Below are 7,477 nucleotides of genomic sequence, written 5' to 3' on the forward strand. Positions count from 1 at the left end.
AAATATCTTCCCCTAAATATTTGATATTTAAATAATTGATCTTTTGACGAGAGTGATCCCAAGAAGTTTGCAATTCTTTGCAACCTTTTCAACTATTTCGACGAGTTGACGGCGGAAAGTACAGCAGCTAGGTGCAGGATTTAATAAACCGTCACTTCGTGAAATTGTCCACGGCCAGAGAAGTTCCTTTGTACCTTGAGAATCGAGTGGTAACTCTGTGTGTCCCTGTACGCGGATTTCCGAGGGTCTTTCAGCGGGTTGCAAAGGTTTTTCGACGATTTCAAAAGCCCCCTCGAATTGTTTGGAACAGTTTCATCTGTCCAGAGGAAGAGTGGTTATTTCTAGAAAATGAAAAGTTATTCAGTTCCTACTCTACATGACCGTATCGTCAGTGCTTCCAGAAAACTTTGTAAAAAAGCTTTTTCACTCTGGAAACGAAGTTTCCGCTAGCGAGTTACTATCGAGTTTAATGATTCACCATATTTCGAACATTTCGTTACGTTCGAACAACGTGATATTTCGTGGCGAAGCAATCATATTCGAAGAAATACACGAATAACAAGAGTAAGGAAATTTTATGTCACTCGATCGTCTGAACACGGCGTGATCGGAAGCGTAACGATCCACGAAATGGAGATGAAATCCGTTTCTGAAAGGAATCTCGGACAGAGGGAGAAAGAGAAATTCAATCGAATCGAGAAACACAAAAGCTCAACATACCATTAAAGTCCAGTCACCACGAACGACACGCAGCTTTACTGGCCTGGAAGCGTCGGTGAAAGAAAAAGCGAGGGAAATCTTTTGAAAATCTTTCGAACGGCAAAAAAGTTCGAAAGGAATCGAACACGAGAGAAGTTTTTGGAAAGTAAGAATAGACATGGTTCTCTCTTTGCGAGAACGTTGATAATAAAGCTCAAAAGGATTCGAATACTCGTCATTTTGTGGAATGTGTTACAATGAAAATTGAGGAAATGCTCTTTTTATGAGTGCCATTATGAGCTACAAAGATTGAATTTGTTAAATTTTTATTGAAAAATTTTTAATTGTCAAATTTTGACTCTCGGTTCTCTGTTTGCAATTTGCAATTCTTCACTCGCAATTTTCGATACTTACTACTCACTATTCACTACTCTACTATTCTATTACTCTACTACTTTCCTATTCTCCTACACGTTACTTGTTACTCGTTATACTACTCACTTTACTACACAATACTCAATTTAAAGTAACTCAACTTAAAATACCTTGTCTTTTCATAGACTACTCTACTACTCGACTACTCCCATACTCTCCTATTCGTTACTCGTTACTTGTTACACTACTCACTACTCACTACACAATACTCAATTTATGGTAACTCAACTTAAAATACCCTATCTTTTCATAGACTACTCTACTACTATCATACTCGTTACTTGTTACACTACTCACTACTTACTACACAATACTCAATTTAAGGTAACTCAACTTAAAATACCCTATTTTTTTCATAGACTACTCACTAGTCACTACTCTACTGCTCTACAATCGCTACTCACTACTCACTATTACTATTCGCTACACAATACTCAATAACTTAAGATACCCTATCATCCCACTCACTACTCAGTGCACACTACTCACTACACAATACTCAACAACTTAAGACACCTTATTATTCCAACAACCTCTGCACAACATCCAAACAACTTTGAACAACCACTAAAATATCTCCTATTCTCCACTTTCTCCAATTTCTCTACGCACATCTATCGTTTCTTCGCAATCATGGCATTAACCTACCTTCAAATATTGTTTCATTTTACCATCAAATTTATATATCTCCCATTCACAAATTTACATTGTAGAATCTTTTCTTCTCAACAAAGAAACTAAACATTTGCCAGGAAAATCCGTGGTAAGGGAAATATTAACAGACAGAGCCTTCGTGACCTAGATTCCCCAGCAGAAAGCAAGGGATTTTGGTTAACTTGTGGTCGAAGGCTAAAGACAACGAAACCTTTCAGTGGCACGAGAAGGTCCCAGGAGTGATTTAAAATCGCTTTGATCGCGTAATAAAACAGCAAAAGCTTGGTCACGATCCTACGTGGAAATCACCCGGAGGGCAGTTTCGCGGGTTCTATTGGCCGATAAAATGCTTGTGTTTACTGACCTAACACGGTTAAGGAGCAGGAGGGAAAGCCAGGCTATCTGTGGCAAAGACACAATGAAATAATAGCAAATAAAACTTGCTAGAGCCAGGGATTGCTTTAACCTTCGCCATTGGGAACTTGCTGCACTATTTCAAATGTGAACACACGGTATATAGGACGCGGGTGTGTGAAAATAGCTGAAAATTTTCTCCTCTCTTACCCTCGTGTTGTACTTTATGCCTTTTTAACATACGATCGGCTGTTTATTTATTCAGTGATTCCTCGAGTTCCAAGCTGAATCGTTTCATTTGGTTTGATGAATTATTAGCCAATTTTTCGGCTGCTCGACTACTTGACATCTCATTACTCCACTCTCCAGCTAATTGGCACACTTGTTCGGCTAATTATTGAATATATGCTCGTCTCGCTTTCAATACATCGCGTTCTGCCTCGTACAATTATTTTACGTATTTTTACTTTTAGAAGTATTTGTTTAGAAAAAATTCACTGTTACAGTATCGAAAGTGTTAACGCAGCTTCCCGCGCTTCTTATTGGTTGGAAGGTCGGGTTGGCGTTGGTAATTACTGCACGTGTATGTGCCAACTACTTATTGTCGCGATGGTGATTGCACTTTATTTATGATGTCGATTGTTGCGGACTGGACCGCACTGGTGTATCAAGAATATCGAGTATCGCGTGTTAGAGCGCTCAAAGTGGTGTCGATTGTTTCTATGTATATCTTAGAATCTGCCTGAATGTTGTCAACTGGCTGTATATCTATCATTTAGTCAAAATAGGGAGTTTACCTTGTTGGCAAATCATGGGCCCTTCACCCCCTAGAGCCGCCCTCCTAGGCCCTCGTGCACCCGCCGAGTAAGGCGGCGGCGCTGAGCGAAAACAGCGCCGCTGCAGTGGGCGGGGAAGTAAAATCCCCGCCCACCAGTGACGGAGCAGCCCGCCGCGCGGGGGGTGAGTGTACACTCCCCAAAAGCGGCGGGGGGACTCCGGATTTCGACGCAAAGTTCAGATTATAATGAGCATTTCGAGTACTCGGATATCCGGATAGTAAGAGCTCTACGTAGTATCGCAATGGTCAATCTAAATCCCCTAGGACCAAGACCTACCTGGGTCGGGGCGCAAGCCTAGGCGCGGTCGGGCTCCGGTAGTGTTCGCTACGCGAGAGCCCGGAGTCCCACCGACACGCCCGACGAGGGTCGCCGTGGGGGTTTTAGTCGGTAAGAGTCCGACACTACCCCGTCCCCTTCCCCAAGGGGCGGGGTGTCCATGAGGATTTCCCCTACGTAAAAAAAAAAGGGTCTTGTGCACTCCCCCGTGGTACGCAGAGTAGCGCGTTGGCAGAGAGGGAGAGACGGTCCCAAACGGGGGTGTCAGCCCCGCGTGGCGATCTTGTCGAAACGTCGATTTTACGGGTTTATGGCATGTTTACAGTTACAGAGCGCACAGAGGCAAGTACCGGTTTACCATGTGGCCCGCAGAAGTGGAGAATTTCCGCGGCCATCAGGTAATAAACCGGATTTGCTCTCTGGCTCGATTAGGCTATTGTTATCAAAAAAGTTGTAGAAAAACTTTTCAAAAGTAACGTTGCTTGGAATCCGTGCCATAAACCCCTGTTGGTTAAACAGAAAGATTTCATGTTTACTTAGTTCGTAAAATGGCTTATTTAATTTTTCTGTCTTGTTTGAATTTTTTTACTGAAACCACGTAGTACATACTGTTAACGATACGAATATTCGGCTACGACAGGCGATGCAATACTATGCCCAGACGACGGCTCGTCCGCCGTCTTTATACGCAGCGATAACCCACGCCCGGCCGCTCGTGCAAAAGTCTCGGATCGCACGCGTCACCGAGGCGGCACTTCAAAGTACCAAGCCGATTAGTCGCATGACGGCACAACACATACTCATCAATATACAGTTATCATTAGTCAGATAAGTCTGCGTACATCTCGTTAGAATTTATTTCGCGATGTATAATTTTAACAGAGGAAGTAGTAAATATATAATATTTACGTCATTTTATTTAGAAACGTAACATTTACTATTAGTACAAAGAAAAATAATTTTACGTTAATTTGTTAATAATTAAAGAAATAAATGTAAATATAAACGGATATTTTCCATTATGGCAAAAATATTTTGAGTAACGTCTTTTCTACTGACTTGTAAACAAGGAACTAACTTATATTTGCCTTTGGAGCCTCGTTTGTAGACATTTTGCTGAATTCTTGTATACTGTACGGAAATTCTTTTCATCTCATTTCTGTTACATTATTCTTTTCCTTAGTTTAACTGTTAACAAATGAATGTAACAATAATTTTTCTTTGTACTAACAGTTAATGTTACGTTCCTAAATAAAATAACGTAAATATTATTTACTTATTACCTTCTCTGCTAAAATTATTTGACTTTTTTGACTGACAAGGGAACATCCGAAAGTGATAATCACCGTTTTTGACTTAATTTTGATATCTGCCAGATCTTAACAAAATATTTGCCTAGTACTTTTTTGATCGGCAGTCGTCCACATTGAAGAGGTGAAAATCATCCTCAAAATCGAGGGTAGTAAACGTATTTAGTTGGTGTAAATTAACGAAATTTGTATTTCTGAACGTCAAAATTAGAAAAATGTCCATTTGTTTAAATAATATATTAAAAATTATAACTTTCATAACTTTCGAGTTAACGTTTCCTGCGAAATATTTATCCATTAAGGTACTATTTGTGAGTGTACGTTAATTATTCCAAAGTCAACAGTTAATTATTCGATTTCATATTGCTCATTGCAATACATTCATTATATTCAATTTCTCTATATTTTTAATTCGATTCACTGTGATAATTTCCAAATCACGTTCCAATTAATCGAAACTCGTTTAACCTTCGATTCCCTTATTTTACATATCATAGAGGGTGTCCACAAAAGAAGTCTCCTCTCTCAAAAGGTAGGAGAAATGCTTAAATCATAAAGCCTCAGAGGCACTTGTTTCTTACACCATACAGAATGTCCACAAAGGAACTGTTCTCCCTTCAAAGATACGAACAGAGGAAAAATACTTAAATCATAAAGCCCCCGGAGTCTACCTTTCATCACGTTACCCGTATTCAACCTCAGCTTTCGTTCGCTTATTTAATTAACGCTTGTCCGTCTGATTTCTCGATCGATGAAGAGTATTCATCGTTCGTGATTCATTGTTCCATTGCTCCTTTGTCGTCCCGCCTCTGTTCGTCGTTCTCTCTCGTCGCAGAAAAATCAATCGATCGAACCGGGCCGGTGATCGATCGCCCCGGAACTTTCGAATACTCCCATTCATAGACTTTGTTAAAGAGGGGAGCTCTGGAGCTTTAATTAACGATCGATAATGCAAACGCGGTAGGTATTGTCGCGTTATGATTTCGCGACTGGTGACACACGCCGCGGCTCGCCTGGATTAAAATATAATGAATTAATCTAAATTAGAGGGCACGGTAATTACCGCTCGAAAACGGGGCTGCTCGCTGATTTCCGAAGCGGCACGACGCGCGAATGCACGGCTGCATATTTCACGCGTTTCGTCACGACAAATGAACCGGAATTCGAGCTTGTCGCACCTACAGGGGAATTCTAATGGCGGGTCGAATTGTCTTTTAACCGTTTGAGTCCCAGGGGTCATTGAAAATACACTATCGAAAAATGCCGAACAGCGCAATAGCGCTTGTCTTAAATGATTGCGAAAAGAGCTAAGCGGCGCGATAGCGCTTTTCTTATTTTGTGTCGACAAATGTCGGTCAGCGCGATGCGATGTACGTGCGTCAGAAAAGTTGAGCGCGCTATTTCGACAGACTGTGACTGCACCGTCAGTTGTCTGTTGTTTTAAATATACTGGGTCTTTTCGACACAAAATCTAAGCAGTGCGATCGCGCTGCTTGGGACTCAAACGGTTAATATTCATGTGGGGCGGTCTAGCGCGGCGGTAGCTAGACAAAAGCTACCGAAAGACGACGGCTGTGCGTGTGTGTGCGCAAGCGAGCGAAAGAGGCAGTCATTAAGTGGCCACCGAGTCGTTTGTATCTATCCTTTTGTTTTTTTTTCTATTTTCTTTATTAAATCTTACAACGTTGACCCGTTGTTGCTCCCTTCTCTCTGTTCACATCTTACATTCATAATTTCGTTATTGATTAAAGCGGTGAATTTTGCGTAACCGATGCAGGAAAATAAATGGAAAAAACTCAAATACACTTCTCTGCATAAAACACTTTTATTACAATCGCTCTTTAATCAGATTTTAAACAGGCAGGATAATTAACCTTTTGGATACCAGGAAACTGTACAACCGAGCTATGGAAAGCGACTGAATGATTGTTAGGTTTTCTGTAGAAACGGTTTATGGCACGATCGACCGGGAACGGTTATTTTTGAGTTCAGGATTTTCGTTTATTGCTTGCACGGGTCTAATTACATCCTGCGAGGGTCACTAGAATTGCTTTGCTAGATTTTTAGTAATTTCTATCCCTCGCGCTCAATAGCCTAAGAACATGCTATAAACCACGAATTTCCGAACGGCACAACTGTATGTAACGGTCCGCTTGCCGATTAGTCACCCGGAGGAAATTCCAGATTTTTGGGACCTTCCGCCCACCCCTCGCGACCGTCTCCCACCCTTCCAAGGTGACAGCGCGCTAAGGGCGCACTGGAAGGGCGGCAAAGACGATATTAGACACGCTGATTGGCAAATGCAATCGTCAACCATTAACCAATCAGCATGTCCCAACAAAAATCCCTCTCACGGTCGTCGGAGACGTGACGTGGACGAGGAGTCGTGTAACAGTCGTTCAACCACCACGAACACAGAGAAGCAAGGTGGAACCAGCTCACATCACGCGTCAGACATAGATCAGTTTTTTACAAGTCCCAATCATTTTGGTGGTCCTTCGAACCAGGATCTAGACGGCACAGCATCGTGCAAACATCCACAAAGCTCGAAAGTTCATCGCCACAACCACGAGCAATAACAATGATATTAGCATAAATTTATCTTTCGACCGTTGCTACTATTATACTTGCCTCTGTTTCTGATTCATCAGTATCGCTTAGGGACTTGTTTTTATTAGGTTGGTGAAAACGAAATGTTGTTCTTTTAACAGCTGAGATATCGAAAGTTTCAGTTTCCCTTGTAATATAAATAATTAACCCTTTGACTACGGCAGACTTTGAGACGTGCCAGCCGTACCATACGGTAGGTTTTCAGTCGCAACCTTTCTGAGAAAGTATATTGAAATAATTGAAACACTGAAAAAAGACAATATTTATTTATTCGTTGTTACAAACCCACTGCCTCCCCCC

Source organism: Habropoda laboriosa, unplaced genomic scaffold (genome assembly GCF_001263275.1).
Source record: "Habropoda laboriosa isolate 0110345459 unplaced genomic scaffold, ASM126327v1 scaffold478, whole genome shotgun sequence".
Classification (NCBI taxonomy): Eukaryota; Metazoa; Arthropoda; class Insecta; order Hymenoptera; family Apidae; genus Habropoda; species Habropoda laboriosa.